The sequence below is a fragment of the Nilaparvata lugens genome, chromosome X (genome assembly GCF_014356525.2).
Source record: "Nilaparvata lugens isolate BPH chromosome X, ASM1435652v1, whole genome shotgun sequence".
NCBI classification, from domain to species: domain Eukaryota; kingdom Metazoa; phylum Arthropoda; class Insecta; order Hemiptera; family Delphacidae; genus Nilaparvata; species Nilaparvata lugens.
In genome coordinates this window covers 69,842,458-69,867,009 of record NC_052518.1, presented here as the reverse complement: position 1 = coordinate 69,867,009, position 24,552 = coordinate 69,842,458, and positions in this window count along the sequence as shown.

The following is a 24,552-nucleotide window of genomic DNA, read 5'->3' as shown; positions in this document are numbered from 1 at the left end:
TAAATAGATTTGAAGGTCATCTGCATAAGTATGGAAACTGGATAATTTGATAATGGAAGAAAGGTCATTAGCATACAAAGTGAAGAGGAGAGGGCCTAAAATTGAACCTTTTGGTACTCCCTGCATAACGTTCTTCCAAGTTGACTTATTGTCACCAACAGATACACATAGTTTCCTACCTAATAGATAGGATTTGAACCAAACTAACGAGTTGTGACTGAAACCGAAAATAGCCAACTTATTGAAAAGGACTGTATGATCAACAGTATCGAATGCTTAAGAAAAATCAAATAGGGTGAGGATGATGCATTTCTTTGGTCCATAGCTAACCTTATATCATCATTCAGTGACACGAAGCAGAGCTGTCTCAGTTGAATGGAATTTCCTAAAAACTGATTGAAAGTTATGAAGCTTACTATTGTTGTCTAGAAATTTTATAACTTGAGCATGAATGAGTCTTTCCAGCACTTTGGACAATGCAGGTAGGATACTGATTGGTGGAAAATCCTCAACTTTATTGGGTGATGGAACTTCATTTAGAGGGCGGACCAGAGCAAACTTCCAGTTTTCAGGGAAATTGCCTTCTTCAAGTGACTTGTTGAAAATGTATGTGATGGTTGGTAAAACAGCAAATAACATCTTCTTGATAAATTTAATAGGAATTTTGTCTACACCCATAGCATTACTATGAATATGTTGAATTGCTTTGAAAGTGTCTTCTTCTGAGATCGGATGGAAATGAAATTGATCAGTAATTGGTAAATCTAAGTTTGTAACCTGCTCTTCAAGATCATCGATATGATTAACAATGACAACTTTGTCGCGTTGGTTAGAGTGTGAAATGAAACGGTTATTTATATTGTTTAATAGTTAGTCAATTTGAGGATTCGATTTCTGTTTGCCAAGCCCGAATTCTTTTATTCCCTGCCAAAGTGATTTGGAGTCTTGTCTATTGTTTGTCATGAATGAATTGAAGTACCTAATCTTTGAATTCCATAATTCATGTTTAACTGTATTTCTAAGGCTCCTATACTCAATCAAACTGTCCAAGTCAAATGTCTTTTTAAATTTTCCATGTACTTTGTCTCTACGTCCCATCATCTTAAGTATGTCTTCAGTCATCCATGGTACTCGTCGTTTTCTATTAATCCTCCTTGTCACATAAGGTGCATGTTTGTCATACAAAGTCAAAGTCCAATTCTCAAAAGTCTTGACCATGTCATCAACTGAGGGTAACGCTTTAATTTGATGCCATGGAGTCTGAGCCACATCAGTCTGGAAGGTGGCTTCATCAAAGTTTTTGAAGTCTCTATAATTGATAATTTTCTGTTCTGGCTTAGGGATCTTATGGGAAAGTACACAGTAGATCAAATCATGTCCAGAAATAGCTGGGACTGGGATGTGGCCTGCTTGAACAACCTCGTTGGGATCACTAACAATGAGAAAGTCAATGAGTGTGTCAGATTCATTAGTATGATGAGTTGCATCAAGAGGTAAAATAGTCATGTTTAGGCATTGGAAAATAGTAGTCAGTTGAGAGTAGTCAAAGTTACGATTTGTCATGTTCAAGTCGGTGTTCATATACATATACAAGTCGGTGGTCTTAACTACCCTAGTGGAAGTGATCAATAGAGATCAATAAAAAAAATGTATTGATATCAATAGGTATTTAGGCCAATACACATCAATAGGTATCCATGGATATGTATTGATGTGTATTGGCCCAAATACCTATTGATATCAATACAAATCAATACATATCCATGGATATCAATACATAACCAGCTGTATTGATATCAATACACATCAATAAATTTCCATGGATATGTATTGGCCCAAATACCTAATGATATCAATACAAATCCATAGATATCAATACATAACCAGCTGTATTGATATCAATACACTCAATAAATTTCCATGGATATGTATTGGCCCAAATACCTAATGATATCAATACAACTCCATGGATATCAATACAAAACCAGCTGTATTGATATCAATACACATCAATAGCCATCTATAAGCAGCCTGCCCCCTTTATAGAAAAAATCCTCTTTTAAATCTAGGAGAGCAGCTTAGGATGAAGATAATATTTGCAAGGATTATAATATTCTAACCCAGTTGCGACTAGCATCAGACAAGGGAGTATACCTGTTTAATTACCTATAATCAATATAAGTAAATTGGATTCAGTGAATAGATGTCTATTGACATATTGATGAAAAATTAAGGAATGTAAATAGTTAAGACATAAATAATGTGAAAAGTTGTTTATTAAAATAACTCTTATGCATGTCATTTATCTATGAAGAAAGGTCCTTATTGTGGTGCTCCAGATTACTTTATTCTCTTCCTGTTTGAAGTAGCAATTTTTTGAGCTACATACCGGTTTATGTTACTGCACCTCAATTCAATCACAATTTTTGAAGCATTCAGATTTTCCTCCAGGATCCGGTGTTTGAACATTTCTAGAACAAATAACAGTTCAAAGTATAAACTCTTGAAAAATTAGAAAATAAGGATTTTATTTCCTGAATTAATCTGCTAGCAAATTTATTTAATAACCTAAAAATGTATTCAAATATGGATGACCCTCCCTCTCGTGAAAGGAAAGTCCAAGATAACATAAGAGCATTTTTTTTCACGTGAAAATTATTTCCTCACAGTTTTACATTACAACGTCATATTCTGGTGGAAAAGTCGAGAAAACACCATTTTTTTCACGTGAAAAAAGGTGGAAATGTTCCAACTTTTCACGTGAAAAGTACGTGAAACTAAATCTTGAAAATAACATTTTTTTTTTATTTGTTTTTACATTTTCACGTTATACTGAATATGTAAAAACTCTCAGGAAAGAACATGAATAAAACGTTTTTTCTACATTTCTTGTCTCACATTTGGTCATTTCTTTCGCATGAAAATTTCCAAAAATTCACATTAAAATAACATTTTTTAAAATACATTTTTACAATATTTTATTGTGAAGAGATAGAGAAGGATTACCTTCATAATTCTGAATAAATAACCTTTTCAATTCTTCATTTTTACATTAAAAAACTATAAATCTTATAAAACTCAATATAATGTGAATAACCACAATATAATGTGAAGTGAATTCTCTACCCTAACTTTACAAAAATTTTATACAAAACTGAATAAAAATTAAATTGAACCATCAAGTCCTATTCAAACAAATGGATTTTTCCTAGTAGGTGATATATATGCAATCTAACAGCTGGACACTATAATTACAAAAAGAAAGATCATTTTGATTTGTAATCATTCAACAACTGACAAAAAATTTCAAATATTTTTCATGTAAGCTTCTTTTTTCAGCTTTTGGACTTTGTATCAGCCATTTGCTTGTATTATAGTGAGGCCCACGTTATAATGGCAGTGTGTGATTTGCAATGGTGTTGCTATCCTTGTCTATCATTCAACAAAGCAGATGGCGCTATCTCTTTCATGCATTGCGATGCTGCCACATCGTTTATCAACTGTAGAAATTCAACTAATTGACAAAATATTCAATCTCAATCATGAAAATTTATTATCACATTTTTTATAAATATATTTTCTTGACAAATAAAATATGATTAACTATTTTCAACAATAATGAACAGTTAAATTCATCAGATATACCAGTATCAACTGTTTGGGTGGCAAGGCTGAGATCTGGCAAACCTTTTTTCCTATCTTCCTACACTGCCATTATAATGTGGACCTCACTATAGCTTTGCATCACCCATTGGGAGAAAACCATAAATGTCTGGATGGCCAATAGGGAGATTTTTGCTTTAATAAAATGAAGAAACAACAATAATTTATATTAAAATTGAATTTATTTCCAAAACATCACAGTCTTCAACCCTTTAATAAGTTGGAGACTGTTGTAGATATAATACTGTAACTTTTAGGATAAGTTATTGGTCGAATACTCCAACTTTTGACATACAACTGAATTTCAACCTCTCATAAGGGTGTGACTTGGGGGTTGTAACTCAAAGATTTTGGATGTAAATACCCATTGTGTGATACATCATCTTGAAAGCCTTTTCAAAACGAGAAATATGACATCAATAAAAATCATCTATGATACTTTTATCCAAAATGGCGGCTGATTGAAGTTTTAGTTTTTAAAGAAATAATTGATGAAATTCAATCAGCCGCCATTTTGGAAAAAATTATCATAGAAGTTTTTTATTGATGTGATCCTTCTAGTTTTAAAAAGGCCTTTATAATTATGTATCACACAATGGGTGTTTACATTAAAAATATTCGAATTACAACTCTTCATTTCTTTACAAACTGTAACTTCAATCAGCCACCGTTTTGGATTCAAGTTTCATTGATGTTATCTTCTTTGTTTTGAAAAGCCCTTTGAAATAATGTACCACACAATGGGCGTTCACATTAAAAATATTCGAGTTACAAGTCTCAAGTCACCATATAGTTCATTCTGAACATAGTCAACCCCTTTTGAAGGGGTTGAAATTCAGTTGTACGTCAAAAGTTAGAGTATTTGACCAGTAACATATCCTGAAAGTTACAGTATTATATCTACAACAGTCTCCAATTTATTGAAAGGTTCCCATACATATGACTCACCTGTATAATTACTAACTATTAATGATTAGCACATGCCTAGAGCTCATGTGGGCATCACCCATAGAAAAAAATTGTTTGGCTTTATATTCTGTTTTAAAAAAATAAAAATTGAGACTTGCTTAGATTTCTCTTTGCTGGTAAACAGAATTTTTGAAGACTTCAGCCAGTCTTTGATTACTGCTTCCATGTCTTTTTCTTTTGTGTTGGAAAATTTTATCACCACAGCTCCTATCAGAACAAAAGTTTACTCATAATTGAACATATTTCAAACAATATTTCTTGACTGGAAAATTGAAAAAACACACATGTTGCAAACACACAGTCTCTCTCTCTCTCTTATTATATAAAATATATATTGCTAAAATGAGAGGACTACAACTATAGTTTTTTTCTAAATTGGAATAAGAAATAGAGCTATTAATATAAATAAATGAATCGCTTGTTGAAAAGGTCTAAATGAAGCCTGCCGCACCAGCAAACAACTGAATAAATTCTATTAGAAAGCAATTAAATGATATCTACTAGGCTACTTCAATTCAAATAAACTATTCAAAATTATTCGAAGTATAAAATAAAGATATCTTAAAATAATGCTCACTATTCCATTAAAATTTATCTAGCCATTAGTCATCTAATCTATCCATCCACAGTCATATATATTGCTATTAAGTTCATTATATTAAAATGAGTGTAGATTAGGCTAGTAGCCTACCTATGTGGTGACATGAATTATTTAGGCTAAAAAGATATTTTTCAAATTGATGTTGCTTTCCATGTCGAGACACTATATTCTATACAATAACTTTGTTGTAGGGTAGTTCAGACACTGTGTTACTTAAAAACACTTACTTTTCTTGGAGTATTGAGGAATGCATTTCACTCCTGAGGAGGAGCTTCATCAGGCTGATATTTTGCTCCTCAGGAGTAAAATGTATTCCTCAATACTCCAAGAAAAGTGTTTTTCAAATATAAATATATACAATGATTCAGTGACTGAACTACAATAAAATTAGACATTTTTGTTACATATTTCAATTTATATGTGCTAGCATTCCCCTGGATTGTGTCTGCCTAGAATAATAAACGTTTATTTCCAGCACTGACAGATTTAAGAGGCTTACTTTTATTATTATTAAAATTATTATGCCTAAATAATTCATTTAGGCTATGTTATGAGGCTTTGAGGTTATGTGCCTAGTCTTTGAATAAGTTTATCATTTAAATATAGTCTAAGTATCTAAGACTATAATATGTATTCTCCCATTATACAGTACATCAATAAAACAAAATCACTTGACTTACCTTAAACTGGATCTTTTACAAAAATCACAAAACAACAGACATAAAAAAACCCGTTACAATCCAAATGTTGCATTGCTGAAACCGAAGCCATTCCCACCATTGGCATTGACCAACAACCACTGCCTTCCATTCATCAATAAACCCACTATCGATGAACCTACTATGAAAATATTGATATATCATCGATATTCGATTATTTATAATTATATATTATTTTCAAACTTGTTTGGGAATGCATTATTCAAATTACATATTTTAAATAAGTAAAAGTGAAATACTGTCCTAATTTCTACATTGTTCAATGCAATAAACCAGTTCGCCCCAGAAAAAAGTTGGAATTTGTTTGTTTGATATATCGATTATTGAAACTTCGATCTCAAAGTATTAATATATTGATATTTTAATTTGATACCATAGTAGGCCTATGAATGGTGGGAATTTCAAAATTAATGATATTGACAATCTTATAGGAAAAAATTGATATTTCAGGTGCGGGTAATGATTTTTATGGAGGGACATTTGTGCTTGACACTGGAATAATGTTGGAATCGATAAATAGTAGAAGTAGTTATTATTTGAATTAAAATCATTTAAAGTTCAAGTCTGTATAGTTCAGATACTGCACAATACTCCCCATAAACTGTGATATAATTTGAAAAAGTGGTATAACTTTTCCAATTCTGGATAGAATCATTTGAAATTCTAGGATAAGATTGACAATATGAACAGAAACGTTCATTATTTTTTTTAGAATTTTTAATGATGAAATTCAATTTTTAAAATAATTTAAACGTTAGGATTTTCACAAAGGACAAAGTGTACTGGAAATTCACTTCTACACCTGAATCACTTATCAAAAAAACATTGTTTCGAGGAAATTGAAAATCTGCCAAAATTATTACAAGTTTTTAACTGCATTTAAAATTACCGCAAAATGTCTATATATCGTTAACGGTGCGTTATAGACGATTTTTGCAAGAGACAAAAAGTGCTGGAAATCCACTTCTACACCCAAATCAATCATCAAAAATACATTGTTTCGAGAAAATTAAAAATCTGCCAAAATTATTATGCTGTTAAGTTTTTAACTGCATTTAAAATCACCGCAAAAGGTCTATATCGTATATCGTTAACGGTGCATTGTAGCCGATTTTTGCAAGAGACAAAAAGTGCTGGATATTCACTTCTGCACCCGAATCAGTCATCAAAAGTATGTTGTTTCAGGAAAATTGGAAAGCTTCAAAAATTATTACTCAAGTTTTTAACTGCATTTAAAATTACTGCAAAATGTCTATATATCGTTAACGGTGCATTATAGACGATTTTTACAAGAGACAAAAAGTGCTGGAAATCCACTTCTACACCCGAATCATCCATCAAAAATACATTGTTTCAGGAAAATTGACAATCTGCCAAAATTATTACAGTACCTTGTTTTTAACTGCATTTAAAATTACCTCAAAAGGTCTATATATTGTTAACGGTGCCCTGTAGACGAATTTTGCAAGAGGCAAAAAGTGCTGGAAATTAATTTCTATACCCAAATTGATCAACAGAAAGCTTAATATGAGACTTTTTTGGAAAATTCAAAAAATTTTCTATCAAAAATTTAATTGGCATGAAATTTTTTTTATCTCGATAACGGTGTGTTGTAAACGATTTTGCAACAGATAGAAAGGGGTTGAAATTCGATTTTTCATCCAAGCTGTTGGTCAGAAAGCCTAAATTGAGAGTTGAAAAAATGTTTGATTTTCACTTTTTAATTTTTATTCACGTGAAGAAACATGATTTTCACATTGTGTGTTAACATGGGTAATATCATCATGAGAGCTCAGATACCTGTCCTTATTGATATCAATAGTAGGTATGATTAGAGACTTCAAGGAAGCTTTTTCGCTCGAAATCCCCCTCCCCCCTCTCCACACTCTCAACCCTCTCCCATCCCACCTTCCCCCGCCCTCTCCCCTCCACCCGCAGGGTGGGGGGTGTTCTAAAAATAGATTTTCCCTGTTCTAAAAATAGATTTACCCTTCCCCTGCTCCAGTGGTGATGAGGGGGATGAAGAGAGAGAAAGAGATATCTCTCTCTCACTCTCTCTCAAAATAGATTTACCCTTCCCCTGCTCCAGTGATGATGAGGGGGATGAAGAGAGAGAAAGAGATATCTCTCTCTCACTCTCTCTCAAAATAGATTTACCCTTCCCCTGCTCCAGTATAGATGAGGGGGATGAAGGAAGTGAGGGAAAAAATAATTTCCCTTTGAGGGGAAAAATTCCCTCTCTACATCTATACTGACAGATTAAAGTGAATTGAGAAATTCCCTATCACTCTACATCTAATGCTATACTGACAGATTAAAGTGAATTGAGAAATTCCCTATCTCTCTCTACATCTAATGCTACTCTCTCTCCCTCTCTCTCTCTACATCTAATGCTATACTGACAGATTAAAGTGAATTGAGAAATTCCCTATCACTCTCTCTCTACATCCATTGCTATACTGTCATATTAAAGTGAATTGAGAAATTCCCTATCACTCTACATCTAATGCTATACTGACAGATTAAAGTGAATCCTTATCTCTACAGAGAGGTCAATGATCTAAGTTCTTTTACATTTTTCATCTGCAATATCGTACAAGCATTTCCAAAGCTCATCAGAAATTTTAACAACAGATAATGGCGAATCATTTGTACAATCATAATGTAGATGTCCACTGTCTAGTATATCGAGTAATTCGAATATCTCAGATAAAATTGGAAAGTGCACATTTTCTGTTTTTGTTAACGGTAAATCAGCATCTTGACATCCTGTTGAAAATTTAATATTCTTCGCAATTGAATCAAATTCGTTGAATGAAATTCCCATCAAGAGACGAGTCAATTTTTTGAATTTTAAAAAACCATAACACTGTATGTTAACGGATTCGCAGATGTTTGACATGTGTCTCTGTTCTATAAATTGACAACGTGCACGTGCTGTACTTATTAGGAACAACAGTTGCTTGAAGGGGCTCGTGTCTCACTTGTATAAAAAGATCACACCACAAGCGTTGCTGTTGTCAGGTCTAGCTCTGACCGGCTACTAAACTAAAAAGTGAGTGGGATATTGGAATGAAAAATCATTTGAACACAGAAAAAGTTTATTTACACATTTCACCACAACTATTCATAATTTCATTTCAATTTTAATTAACTTATCTATACACAAATTATGAGGACGATAATAACATAGATAGTCTCTTATGTCATCTAAATTAACCGTGCTTAGAAAAATGTCTTTTAATTGTTTCGCCAAACTATAATTTTCACGAGTTGATTTCCTAATTGCACTTCCACACTCATCATACCAATCAATACAGTTTTTTAACCTCAGTTCCAACTTGTTGTCAGCAGCAAACCACTTTCACAGATCCATGATAAGCGAATGAACAAAACTAAGTGTAGGCTGGCACTATTATAGAGTAATAAAGTGGTCTTTCTTCATTAATTGCAGACAGACAACATGTACGTGCTTCATGCAGTCTCAATGCATGCATGAAATAAACACACTGAATCTCTTTTCCGTTGTAGAAGAATCCATAACGAACAAAGTTTCTTTTCTGCGAATTCGTGTACATCACGGCCATTTTCATACTTTGCATTCGATTGTTTTCACACATGAAATTATTTGTTTGATACATATTTTTAAACAACAAAGAATCATAATGTTGAGCACTGAACAAAGCACACCATCCATCTGGTCTATTTTTATGAATGTTACACACACCATAACACCATGAACTAGTGAAAAAGCTGAAATCGGGTTTTGCAAAATCCTCTGGTATACATTGAACGTTAGTATGTAATCCTCTTAAAAACTTTGCTTTCTCAGTTCCTTTTGTGAAAAGTTTCTCATAACCTACAAGGTAATCACGTATTAATGAGTCAGTGTATTCTAAATCTCCATCCTCCCATTTTATTTTATGATAGTAACGTTCTAACCATGTTACATTGTTATACAATTTTGCACTCAATTCTGTCTTTGCAAATGGTGATTTGAAATGGAATACAATATAATTATTAAACTGATCAATTATGGCAAGTTCTTTCACAATAATTTGATTACAATCTTGTTTAAACCAGTGAAGATCAACTGTAGCAATTTTCATACTCGCTTGCTTGTCCTCTTCTTTCTCTTCGGCGGGCTCGTCAAATCCTCCATCTTTCTCCCTCTCCTCCTCCTCTTCCCGTTTCTGCTCCTCCCCCACCTCCTGTGGCTTCTGGATCGGTGTGCTGCACCTTGGTTCATAATAGAAACTATTGGAATCAAGATCGCACTGGATACCAATAGACTGAGTTTGCGCTTTGTCCAAAATATCAGAACACAAAGAATAGGACATTTTAGATGTTACCTGTTCAAAGGTGAAACTGATAATGAACCAAATTTGTCAGAGTGCACACCTTATATAATATTGCAGCCGATGCACTCTATCAATAAAATTACTGAACTTCTTTCACCATGCTCGTCAGAGGTGTGTACTCCATCACACGATCGCTAATTAAAACACAATAGGCGGAAGTATTTGCAGGTACTGCACTATTAAATTCCATTTCAATACAAACATCTGTCGATGATTTCAAATGACTCGCTTGGTGTGAACAGTCCACAACAACCAGCGGTGTTGAATCACAAAACGTTTTAAAGTCAATTTCTGTTCTGAGTTCGCTATTGATTGAATGATTATAATATGAGGGCGCGAAATCCAAAAACATCCGGTATAATAGTTCCTTTTTACCTAGCAGATTTTCATATGGATAATACTCGCTGTTCAAATATACTTTAACATTGTAAATACCACAGCTATCGAAATTGGATATTGATTTTTTAATTTTATTCTTACGATCGTGTAATAGAATTGGACTCAACACGAGCTTTATTCGACATTAAATATGTGTCTTAGTAACAGAGATAACAGATTATAAATATTACAGCTGTTTTATCATCACAATCTTCCCCCCTTAATATCAATCGGCACTCGTGGGGTATGGGGCGAGCTGGCGAAGTGAGACTGTCGATTCTCTGCCGTCGTTGTGGCGAACAAACGCATATTCAGGGTGACTCTCGATTAATTCAACTTTTTCAACTTGCGATTCTTGTTTTGAGTTTTTTGTCATCTTCTTCAACCATACTGGTCCAGGTGTCAATAGCCAGGTTGGTAATGGTTTTCCATTACTTGAGTTTCTTGCATGTAAAAACATCCGCTCATGTGGTGTGCAGTTGGTGCTTGTGCATAATAGGGAACGAATAGAGTTAAGGGCATCGGGGAGAAATTGTTCCCAGTGACTGTTGTTCAAACCTCTCGATTTTAGGGCTAGCATCACACTTTTCCATATAACTCCATTGTACCGTTCAACTTGCCCATTACCAGCTGGATTATAGGGCGATGTTCTGCTGCTGGCAATTCCTTTTGATAGTAGGAAATTTTTCAAAGCTGATGACATAAATGATGTTCCTCTATCGGAATGTATGTAAGACGGTACACCAAAAAGAGAGAATAGTGATGTAAGGTGTTTTATTACTGTATTAGTAGTCATGTCAGGACAGGGGAAGGCAAATTGGAATCTGGAATATTCGTCTATAAGAACTAAAATATACTTGTTCCTTGAACTTGATTGTAGTGGGCCTTTGAAATCCATATTAAGACGTTCAAATGGTCGAGTTGCTTTGATAAGGCGGCCAGTTCCTTTGGCATAGCGTGGTTTCATTTCAGAACATGTAATACATGTGGAACATACTTCTTTTACATCATCTATTGAATATGGTAAGTTCTTTGTTTTGGTCCAATGATGGAGTCGAGTAACTCCTGGATGACACAGGTCCTCATGAATTTTTATCAGTTTCTTTATATCTGTATGGCATCCAACAGTGGCACAGACTCTTAATAGTGTATCTGCTGGTATATTCTCTTTTCCAACTCTATAAATTATATTGAACTTATATTCTGACAATTCAAGGCGCCATCGTTGGATTTTGTCATTCTTAATCTTGCTGGTTTGTTTATTACTAAACATGAATGAAACTGATTTCTGGTCTGTGATAAGTGTAAATTCTCGTCCAAGTAAGTAATGTCCATGATGTCTATTTGTTTGTATTTACTTCTCCTGATTGATTCCACAATGGCATAAGCTTCTTTTTCCACTGCAGAGTGCCTAGTTTCAGATGTGGAAAGAGTTCTTGAGAAAAACGCCACTGGTCTCTCATTCTGTGTTAATACTGCTCCAATAGCGTAATCTGAGGCATCAGTTTCCAAAGTGAACGGGACTTTTTCATCAATGTGCACTAGAACTGCAGATCCTATTTCTTTCTTTAATGATTCAAATATATTTCTGCATTCTTCATTCAACGGGAAGTGAGTATTATGCACAAGTGGATGGATCTTTTTTGAAAATTCTTTTATTCATTTGGAGTAGTGTGCAAGCATTCCAAGGACACGCTTCAATTCTTTCTGATTTTTTGGAGCTAGTAAGTCAAGGAGTGGTTTCAATCGATCTGGATTGGGCTTAATCATACCCTGACCAATTTCGAATCCCAGAAAGGTTAAATTCTCCATAGATATTTTACACTTTTCTTCATTAATCGTGAGGCCATATTTTTCTGTTGTTCTCCAGAAATTTTCTAAATTTTCATCATGTTCTTCTTGGGTCCTTCCGCATACAATAATATCATCTAAATAGGCATAACATGATGTCAAATTTTCTTGTTCTATGATTTGATCAATCACTTTCTGGAAAGCAGCTACTCCATTCATGACTCCGAACAGAATTCTTTTGAATTGATACAGTTTGTGTCCAACTTCAAATGCGGTGAAATGCCTTTCCTCAGGCAAGATTGGTATCTGGTGATAGGCAGATTTCAGGTCAATAGATGAGAATATTTTATATTGTGCTACCTTATTGGCTAATTCTTCCATTAGTGGTAGTGGATAGGCATCCAAATTCGTGAATTTGTTGATGGTCTGTGAATAGTCAATCACCATACGTTTCTTTTGGTTCTCTCTTAAAGTAACAAATGCTTGAGCTCTCCAAGAAGAATGACTATTTTCTATAATATCAGCATCTTTAAGCCGTTTGACTTCATTCATCATAAACAAGTAATCCTCTTCTGAATGTCGTCTCGATTTAGTTATTATAGGCCGACAGTCCGGTTGAAGATCATGAAACAATGAGACAGGTTCTACTGTAGCTTGAGCTAGAGCACACTTTTTAATTTCATAAGTAGGCCTTCTTGCGTCATTGTCTTCATTCAGTTGTAGTGCTGCTTTAGATCCACCGAAATCAAAAGTGATGGATAAAAAGTTCTTTAGAAAATCGTGTCCCAAAATTACACTAGTGCAACATTTGTTCAATACGATCAAAGGAAAATCATTATATTCTTCGTTCTGGAAATATATTTCACTCAAAGCACACTCAGTTGTTTTAGTGTTGCAGGCACTTGAAGCAAATGTAATCAAATTGGAATATGGCATAGTTTTCATCTTCGATTGTACTACTAGTTTCTTATCTATAAAACTTGCTGTGCTCCCAGTGTCTAATAGTGCCAATGTATCTATTCCATTAACACGTATAGGAACAAGACATTTCGAGAGGTCAGTGCTAGTATTTGCTGCTGAAATTACTGTGGCAGATACCATTTGGTTTTTTTTATTGTTTCGTGCTCTGCATACTTTTGAAAAATGACCTATTCGATTACAAGTTAGGCATGGTTGTCCTTTTGCTGGGCATTGGCTATTATCAGTATGATTATTATAGCCACAAAATCTGCATTGAATCTTCTTTTGGTAAGAATTACGGACTAAAGTCGTTTTCTCGGTATTTTTATTCTCGTTTGCTAGGACTGTGTTAACATATTCTGAACTGGTTTCGTATTCTTTAGCAATGTTCTCAGCATTCTCTAACATTCGTGCTCATGAGATGGCGTCTTGCAAAGTTAGCGATTTCATTTCGGAAAGATGTTGTCTGATTTTCGATGATTCTAATCCGGAGATGAACGCGTTTCGGATATATTCACTTTTGTTATCGTCAGCCGTGACTGCTTGAAAGTTACATGGTAAACTTAGCCATTTTAGTTTATTATAGAATTGATCAATTGATTCTCCATGGGTTTGTTTTGCTTTAGATAAGCAGTAACGTGCATGTACTACATTTTGAGGTTTTATAAAGCTTTCTTCAAGAGTTGTTATAGCTTCTTCAAATGATATACAATTGCAAATACTTTCAAAAATATTCGGTGACACATAATTGATCAAAACATTCAATTCATCCTTTTTCGGGATTGAACTGTTTTTTAAGAAGTTTAAAAATGTTACCTTCCAATGTCTCCACGTTTTCGGTGCTTCATCTGAATCTTGGTCAATCGATAAAACTGTTGGTTTCAGTATTTTTCCAAGCATTTGGTTTTGCGAATCGTTTTCTCCTTCACTGACTAAATCTTGACGTTTACTTGTTTTTCTTTTCGGACCCATTTATTTTATATTTAATGTCGAATAAATTGTAATAGAATTGGACTCAACACGAGCTTTATTCGACATTGAATATGTGTCTTAGTAACAGAGATAACAGATTATAAATATTACAGCTGTTTTTTCATCACAGATCGGTTTGAAATGCGATTATAACGTATTTTGGACTATCAAAAATCGATGTGGTGCGAACTGCCCAAGAATGGTTAAGTGAATTTTGCAAATTTGGTAATTCATAAATTTCCCAATGCCAGAAACCTAATTTCAGTGGAGTGTCAGCATCGAGCAGTCTCAAAAATTTCAGTCTTACGTAATCTTCTAAAGTTATGTAGGGCATTCTCCATTGCAGTTTTGTAATTTTCATACTAACGCTTGTTCCAGTTGTGGACTCAACACAATTTAGGTCTGTCGGTGACCTCAATAAGACGAGTTCCTGTTTCAAATTTGAAATTATTCTTTGAAAATCTTCAAAAAATGGGAGGATTAATTTCAGCGGTACACAGAAAGTGAATTTATTATCTGTTAGCTCATATCCTGCTCTGTCAAAACCAGCCAAGTGATATGTGTTCTTATCGAGCGTATTCTTCACTAGTATAGCTTTAATTGTGGATGTTAATCCAATCAATCTTGATTTAAAAATTTGCTGACCTGCTAATTCATATCGTATTTTGTCAAAAAGGTTGCCGATTACGTTACTGCTTAATTTATAGTCTGCCGCAACTGGTGGATCAGCCGGCTCTGTTCCCGGTTTTGTACAGTTAACTGTTCCCTCAATAAATATAAATGATTTGCAAGGTAAAGAATAGACTTCTAAAGAATTTATGCCAATACATGCCTCGTCAGAGTCTTTTATTTCCTGTCCCGGATAAACTGTATGAGTGTGAAATTGGAATTTGGTTATATCATTATAAAACTGAAGGTCTGTCTCCACGTCCAGAATTTCACTAATTGCAGCTCCTCCTCCTAACATTCCGCCAATCAACTATAAAACCTAACTTTTCTAATATTCTCGCACTTTTAGCCGACAAAGCACGTTTGTTTTTAGGTGTTGACGCTCTCACATTCGTCTCTCTAATGACATTGTGTGTACGCGTCTTATTTGAATGTGGATTGAAAACAAGATAACCCATTACGTTTACTTTTGTTTTCCACATATGTGCAACCTAATTGTAATTGTATCTCCACGGAAATCAATAAACGATCTATTCTGGTCTGTTACCTTTACATTAATAGTTTGAGTTCGATGCATATTCAAAGGTACATAAATAATCGGGGATGGTACTTTGTTTATTAAATAGATGCTAGGAACCTTTGGCAAAAATTTGTAGTTTATATGTTTTTGTTTTCCGTCAGAGTAACCACCACATGCTAAATTACACTCGAGTACAATACTATCAATGCTTCTTATGTTAACCAAATGCTGAGAATAATGCCATTTATTTGGTTGCAAAACAACATTATCAAAACCAAGTATCTTACCAATCGAATCAGTACGTGTTAAATCAATAGCTTTTTCAGAATAAATTTCAATCTTCATAGTATTTGCGTTTGCACATATAATAAGTTTATTCTTCTTCTTCTCATCAATATTCAATTTATTCTTTAAAGATTTTATAATATCCTCAACTTCATATGCACCAGTATCCAGCTCAATTAATCTATCACCATATTTGAAGCTGGAATTTGTTCCTTTGTTAACGTTCACAATACTATTGTAGCTACAAAAATTAATCAATCCAATTTCCCATTCACGATTTTTATCCAATTCTATAATTTCTTGTAAATGTTCGTAGAGGTTACTTGTGTTAGATCTTAATGTAATAACAACAATCTTGTAATTTGTGTGTGTGTGTTCACCACAAACACTTAATTACAACTGATTTGCAAGAAACAATAATGTAAGATGACCACAAAAATCACAATTCAATGGTTGCATGTGCTCTACATTATAAAATATATTTACTCCAATTTCTTTTTTCCAATATTTGTCCAATTCGTATGGCAGTTGTAAATTTCCAATTGGATCAAAATACCAAACATTGGAGCCGACTTTTTTATATGCAATCCAATGTGTGCCATCCTTGCTTTCCCTCGCTAAATTCACAATGGCATTCTCGTTTTTTAGAATTTTTTTGGGTAATGCATCTAGCATATATATACCTCTTAGCCGAATCTGTAATAATTTCGACCAATCAATATAATCGTAATTACTCAATTCTCCTTCAATATTCATATCTTCTTCTTCTTCTTCCTACTCTTCTTTGTTCTACATTTCTTAACTTGTTTTTGGGGGAATAAACTCACTCCATATGATGATGGTGGTGGTAAAGAGGATGGGATTAAAACTCTCCCCCTTTAGTTATTTGAGGGAAAGGCTTCAAAAAATACCATTTTCCTGCAATATGCTTTTTCAACTGAGCTATAGCTTTGCATCTAATATCATTACTATAACTTCTACTCTCATTCTTCCCCTTCTTCTTCTTCTTTCTCGAAGACCCACCAAACGCTGCTTTAGCTTTCATGACGTTTGTAACAAGATAGCTAAGTGCTTTCTCGGCAAGGGGTGTTTGTGGATTTTTGAATATGTCCCACGCTGCATTCGCTAGAGCCCTGTCAGCTACTGCTCGAGTTTTATTATCACTATTTTGTGTATATGCTATATCATGTACCTTACAGGCTCTATCTAATGAATTTATACCTTGATCACCTCTCTTTAACCTTTCATTAACCTTTGTGCCCGGCCTGCAATACTGATACCCCCCAGGGAGGTGAATTTCATCTTGCAGATTGTCAATTAGCTTATTTAGAATAGTTGATGTGACATTACCTGCCAAACCTGTCACACCCTTAAAAACTTTTGCCGCAGAACTCAAGATTCCTCTACCTCATTTCCTCGAACTTTGCTTTCTCCTACATACCATTTTCTTACCTTTCAACTCAATGGTTGAATATTAACTGAGGTTAATTATTTAATTAATTATTACACCAACTTAATCAAAAGAAAATTAAATTGGTTTAATTTTCAATTGAGTTGGAAATGAATTCACACCATGTAACAGATTGCTATGTCCTTATAACATTGCTTGAATGATAAGAATATTATTTCAAATAACAAATCTGAAAAGGTGAATGCAATTTGAAAAGGGGGAAATGATGTCATTGTGCCCACCCATATCTGCAGGAACACATGCCAAAACAGATGTGGGAGGGAGCAATGCATCAACTCACTGAAGCTGTTTGGCTGTATGTGTGAGTGTGTGTGTGTGTCTGTGTGTGTGTAGAAGTAAAGACTACTGAGCCCCTGAGCATGCTCACAACAAACTATAAAAGGCGAGCTCAGCTTCTTTACTTATCATTCACAACAGAGTGTAAGCAGGTGAAAGGTGAACCATTCTTCTTCTGTGTTTCTACTATTCATTGTGAACTTATCAACAACAACAACAACAACAACAGGTAAGAATTGAAAACAATTTTTTATCAAATATGTACACAATTTATTCACTACTAATACTACTTTCACACATACATCTATACAATTTGTAACATATAAGTCGACGAATTGTATAGATATAAAAATTGTTAATGCTTAACAATTTTTATATTGGTCCAATTCCCCGACTTATGTGATACTATCATTACAAAATTTTCACAAGTTTTATTAAATTGTTCTATTTTTTTCCGTGGTAATGCAGGGAGCAAATCATTGTGGTAAATATACCTCACACACAGATTTGCTTGCTGCATTGCTAATTTTTGAAATAACTCATCGCCCATGTTTATTCGTATGCTCCCTCGCGTCGATAATGGGGTAGGGAGCATCCTCCTTTAATTCTCTCAGCCGCACCCAGGATTTGGCTACAGGCTGATTGATGAGTTGGACAAAGTCCAACTCAACCTCTCCCATCCTCTCCACCTCTTCATCAGCGGGGCAAGTGACAAGGCGTGCTCCATTCCAGCTCGTTTCTGTTGAAAAATATTTGATTAGTGTCTTATTTGTTTCAGATTATCATCAAATCAGATTCGGCAAATCATACTAGAGAACTTGATCAATAGATTCACTACACAATCTCAAAGTGAGTAATAATTTATACATGAGCGATTACTTTGAACAATAATATCTCGTAATTCAATATCTAATCAGTTCAAATAATATTTCCTTGCTATAGAATAATTTATGCATGATCGATTACTTTAAACAATAATATCTTGTAATTCAATTTCTAATCAGTTCAAATAATATTCCCTTGCTATCGAATAATTTATACATGAGCGATTACTTTAAACAATGATATCTCGTAATTCAATTTCTAATCAGTTCAAATAATATTTCCTTGCTATCGAATAATTTATGCATGATCGATAACTTTAAACAATAATATCTTGTAATTCAATTTCTAATCAGTTCAAATAATATTTCCTCGCTATCGAAAAATTTATACATGAGCGATTACTTTAAACACTGATATCTCGTAATTGAATTTCTAATCAGTTCAAAAAATATTTCCTTGCTATCAAATAATTGATGCATGATTGATTACTTTAAACAATTATATCTCGTAATTCAATTTCTAATCAGTTCAAATAATATTTCCTTGCTATCGAATAATTGATGTATGATCAATTACTTTGAACAATAATATCTTGTAATTCAATTTCTAATCAGTTCAAATAATATTTCCTTGCTATTGAATAATTTATGCATGATCGATTACTTAAAACACTAATATCTTGTAATTCAATTTCTAATCAGTTCAAATAATATTTCCTAGCTATCAAATAATAATAATAATAATAATCAAAGGCTTGTATGTGCACAGATTTATTCCATGATCGATTGTTAAAAAAGAAAAATCTGTACACATACAAGTTAATAATATTTGTTGAAACTAACCTTTGTTTGTGAGTAGATTGTCTCCTCGTCCTCTTCCCCGCTAACCTCAGGTTCCTCAAATGACAACCTCCTCTTCCCCTGCTTCTGCTTGATCTTGTTGGATAGGCTAGTTAGCACCGCTCGCCGCGGTGCCCAGGTAGCAGGTGGCGCCAGGCGTTGAAGCAGACTGTCTCCCAGCAAGATCTCGCCCGGCGATGGTGGTTCCACGGTGAGCGGAGAAGGAGTGGGTGCGCTAGCTGACGACTCGGCAGCGAGGGCAGCTTTCTGTTGCCAGTAGTTGAGGATACGATGATGGGCTGGTGGGCTATCTGGGAGGATGAACGATGGTGATGATGATGGAGAACTCATCTCGTACGATAGTGAAGTGCACTCAAATCTGGCTCTGATGTAAATGACAATTTTCCTCTCATTACTTCTGTTTATATACCATGTGTTTCTCTCTCTGTTCCAGACTCGTGCAAGTGAGAGCGAGGCGTGGTACAAGGCGAAAAAAATTCAAATTTCTCCCCTAGGCACGGAACAACATGTGCTCCCACATCGTTATCAACATCATTCAGATTTGTAAGTATTCTCTCCTATCATAAAAAACCGTTACAATCACTCAAACATTCTATATTTTCGAATAGCATCCTCAGGTGAGCGACACGTGTTAGAAGACGAGAAAAAAATTCTCCTCTAGTACTCAGCATAGGACAGTGTCTGCTGAGCGACAGCCACACCTGCTAGAAGGTAAATTCTCCTCTACGTCTTAGCATGAGGGCTCACTAAAACATTCTATATTTTTGAATAGCATCCCGCCTCTCATGATGCTTATTGATTTCTAATATTATCAGTTATTAAATATTTCATTGTTTTCACAGCATTTTCTCACCTCTCAACTCGGCTTCCCACCTCATAAGCAGTTGGGCTCTCGTCGAGGCAACATACCTGAGAGGTTAACGGGACAATCCGAAAAGGAAGCATAGGCGCTATCTATACCTGCATCTATATCCGAGGAGATACCTGTCATTCACGCAGCATCAACCAACACATGTAAGTACATTTTTACTCTGATTTTATCCTCTGAGGAGAGGAAAATTGTCCTTGGAGGACAATTTTTGTCATCGGAGGACAATTTTTGTCATCGGAGGACAATTTTTGTCCTCGGATGGGAGGATTTTTGTCCTTAGAGGATAATTTTTGTCCTCGGAGGACAATTTTTGTCCTTGGAGGACAAAAATCCTTCTACAGTATACTGCATGCATGCGATTTTAGCTCATCTTTACGATGTGGTATATCTGGATAATCCTCTCCTTCCCCTTCTTTCTCGCACTCTTCATATAAACAAAACAGTAAATGTATTACTTTTTCGAATGGATTTTCGATAATATATTTGCAATAGACACATTGCAGATAGTGATTTTTATGTAAGAAATAACCATTTCTCGCAAAATAGTCTGCTTTATCAGATAATGATTTACAATAGTCACAATGTAGATGATGCTTTCCAAAATACTCTCCTTGAATGGATGAATCTTCTACACAATTAAAAGTTAAATATCTTTCTTCATATTGGCATAGAATATTATTATCGAAATTCTCCTCTTCAATTGTTATATTATCTTTCCTTCTCAATGCACAGTTCGGGCTGTACCTTGCATGTTCTATTGCTGGTATGTCACTTTCTTCCCATTTTCCCAAATAAATTGAACAAAATACACAGCTCACAATGTCTGGCGCACATGCGAATATAAATCCCTCTTTCGCCATGTTTTCTGCCAACAAATGCTGAGAAGATTTCGTCCATCTTTTATCAAAAGTTGATAATCTTAATCCTTCATGCAACATTATGTGATCTTGAGATATAATTTTCACACAGCCTTCTTCTACCAATGCCAATTCACAACTGATTTAAAAACATGCAGTTGTACTCTATCACTCTAATTCTATATTATACTGATCGTTATTCTTTCGTTTTTCAGAATCCAACATCACCATCTACATCATGCCGAGGGAACGAAGACTACATGGCGTGAATTCCAGCGCGGTTCACCATCGTATTACCATTGAGGAGCCCGAAGAAATTAGCATCGAGAACTTGCTCGAGAGATCGAAACAGCGGGTTTTCGTCATATTCAGAGAGCACGCGGCACGGCATGATGGCAATGTGAAATGGTTCATTGTCTTGAATGTTTTATTGTATAAATTAGTGGTGATGGATGATGAGGTTAGCAAGACTGTCTCATCTCTCATAAATCTTCATAGTTACTCCAACATAGCGCTAAACGTGCTTCAGAATTATGAAGATTTTAACGATCATTTCATGTTGGCCATGAGAAAAATCCTGTCATCTTTCGACAACTTTGTTCGACATGGCAGCGATTGGGTTTTGAAGAAAATTGAGTCACTGGATGTGAACGTGATTAAATTTAATCCAATATTCACATCCAGTTTCATTCAAACACCGAAGTTTTTTAAAAAACAAAAAATGTATTATAAATGTCAAAAATCTGTCTGACGAAAAATGCTTTTTATGGTCAGTCCTCGCGTATTTCCATCAGAAACCAAAGGACTCACACCTGACTGTAAAGTATTTGAGCAAGTTTGCTCACACACTTAATACGCGAGGTGTAAATTTTCCGGTGATGACATACTATATTAAGAAATTTGAAATACTGAATCCTGATATTGCAATTCACGTCATCGCTTATGACAACAAAAAGTTTTTCCCCTACCGCACAAGCATTTTCAGCACTTGTAACCACCAAATTAATCTTTTAATGCTGAAAGCCGATGCAGGAAAAACGCATTTCTGTTTATCTAATACCGCGAACGGGAAAAATGGATTATCGTGTCTTTTCTCTCACCTCTCAAAACACCATGGTCAAGTACACATTTGTAATTTCTGTTTTCATAGATTTATATCGAACAAATCTGAAAATTGTGATGCAAAAGCAAATTTGATAAAACATAAACAGCTTTGTTCCAAGTTTGAATCACAGTGTGTTTCATATCCTAAATGCGGAGACACAATTAAATTCAAGAAACTAGGCACCATGTTGAAGAAGAAGTATACCATTTACGCGGATTTAGAAACTTACGTTGTTAATATCGATAATAATGATGATGATGAATCCGATTCGGATGAAATCACTCATAGCTATACAAAGAAAACAGCGCGACATATTCCCTGTGGGTATTGTTTTGTTGTTATCGATGTGAACAGGGAAATTGCTCACGGACCTGTACTCCATAGATCGAGTAGTTTAGATGAAAAAATCATGTAGAAATTTCTTCAGGAAATTACAGATCTTGGCAACATTTTGTATGAGCATATGAAACGTGAAATTCCGATGCAACATTTATCCAAAAGTCAAGAGCGCGAATTTCAAAATTTGGTAAACCGCTGGCTTTGTGCCGAACTGTTCTTAGACACTGATATTAAATGTCGTCACCACGCGCATGAAACCGGAAATTACCTATGTGCGGCGCACGTTTCTTGTAATTTATCGGCTTGTACTCCGGAATACATTTCGTGTTATTTTCACAATTTCTCCAGGTTTGATTCACATTTCATTCTGAAAGCGCTCGGTAAATGCAAAAAAGAAATTTCCTGCATCGCAAATACGTCAGAGAGATTTTTGACACTTTCAGTAGGCAAAATTAAATTTTTAGATTCCTACAAGTTTATGAACGAATCCTTGGAAGTATTGGTGCGGTGGTAGAAAGTACAGACATGGAAAAGAAGTTTGAACGTTTATTTTCAGTGTTTCATCACCTGCCGCGTGAACACAGATAACTCTTGTTGAAAAAAGGAATATATCCTTACTCATACATGAGTTGTCCCGAAAAATTCACGGAAACATCACTTCCTCCCATTGAATGTTTTCATAATGATTTAACTGATACACCTCTGTCTCGCGAAGAATATGAGCATGCACAAAGAGTGTTCTCGACATTCAAGCTGAAATCACTCGGTGAATATCATGATTTCTATTTATGTTTGGATGTGATGCTATTAGCGGAAGTTTTTGAATCCATGAGGTCTATGCTTTTTAGCTCATATGGCCTTGATGTCACTCATTTTGTTTCCCTCGCACACTTTACCTGGAATTGCATGTTGAAACATACTAAAGTTGAACTAGAGTTGATTACTCATCCTGACATGCATCTCATGTTTGAGGTGGTGATGAGGGGCGGGGTCTCATTTATCGGTAAATGTTATTGTGAGGCGAATAACAAACATCTTCCTGAGACATAAGACCCCTCAAAACCAAGTAACATCTTCTTTATATCGATGCAAACAGTTTATACTCGGAAGCTATGAGCCGAAACTTACCTGTTGGAAATTTCAAATTCCTCTCAGAGGAAGAAATTTCCAAGCTTGATTTCGCGAATTTGGACAGCAATTCAGAAACTGGATATGTAATAGAATGCGATCTCAATTATCCGAAAGAGTTACATGATAAGCATGCCAGCTTCCCACTCACGCCTCCACCAAAAGTGGAAGACGTGTATCAGTTGATTAAAGGAAATTTGAACCTTTTCAACACTAGTAACTATCCCCCTTACCACCCCTGCTTTTCCATGGAGAGAAATAAAGTTGTAGGAAAGTTCAAGGATGAGACAGCCTCAAAACCCGTCCATAAATTTATAGGGCTTCGATCTAAACTTTACTCATATTTAGTATGTAATGAGAATGAAGAACCTGTAAATAAATGTGTAGCAAAGGGTGTACAGACTGGAGTGGAATGTAGAAAACTTAATTTTAATTTATATAAGAAATCGTTGATTGAACATTGTGAACACATTGAAAAATGCAATATGATGAGGTCCTATAATCACACCATGTATTAGATTGAATGTGCAAAAATCTGTTTGAGTCCTTATAATGATAAGAGATATATTGCAGAGAACGGTGTGGACACTTTGCCTTTTGGACATTATAGAGTGCCAACAACGCACTGAACTGATTGCTCAGTATGTCCTGCGACGATCATCCATCACCACTAATTTTGATTTCGTGTTGTAAATATGAATATTATTAGATCTAAGATAGCGTTAGAACTTCATAGCGTACCACATGTCAACTATCCCACTCGCAAATATGAGTTGAAAAGTGAAAAAGACTTGCTTCAAGCTGATCTCATTGAGATGAGCAGTTTATCACGTTTTAATAAAGGTTATAGGTATATCTTAGCTGTTATTAATTGTTTTTCAAAATTTGCATATTGTGTACCATTAAAAGACAAGTCAAGTCAATCTGTATTT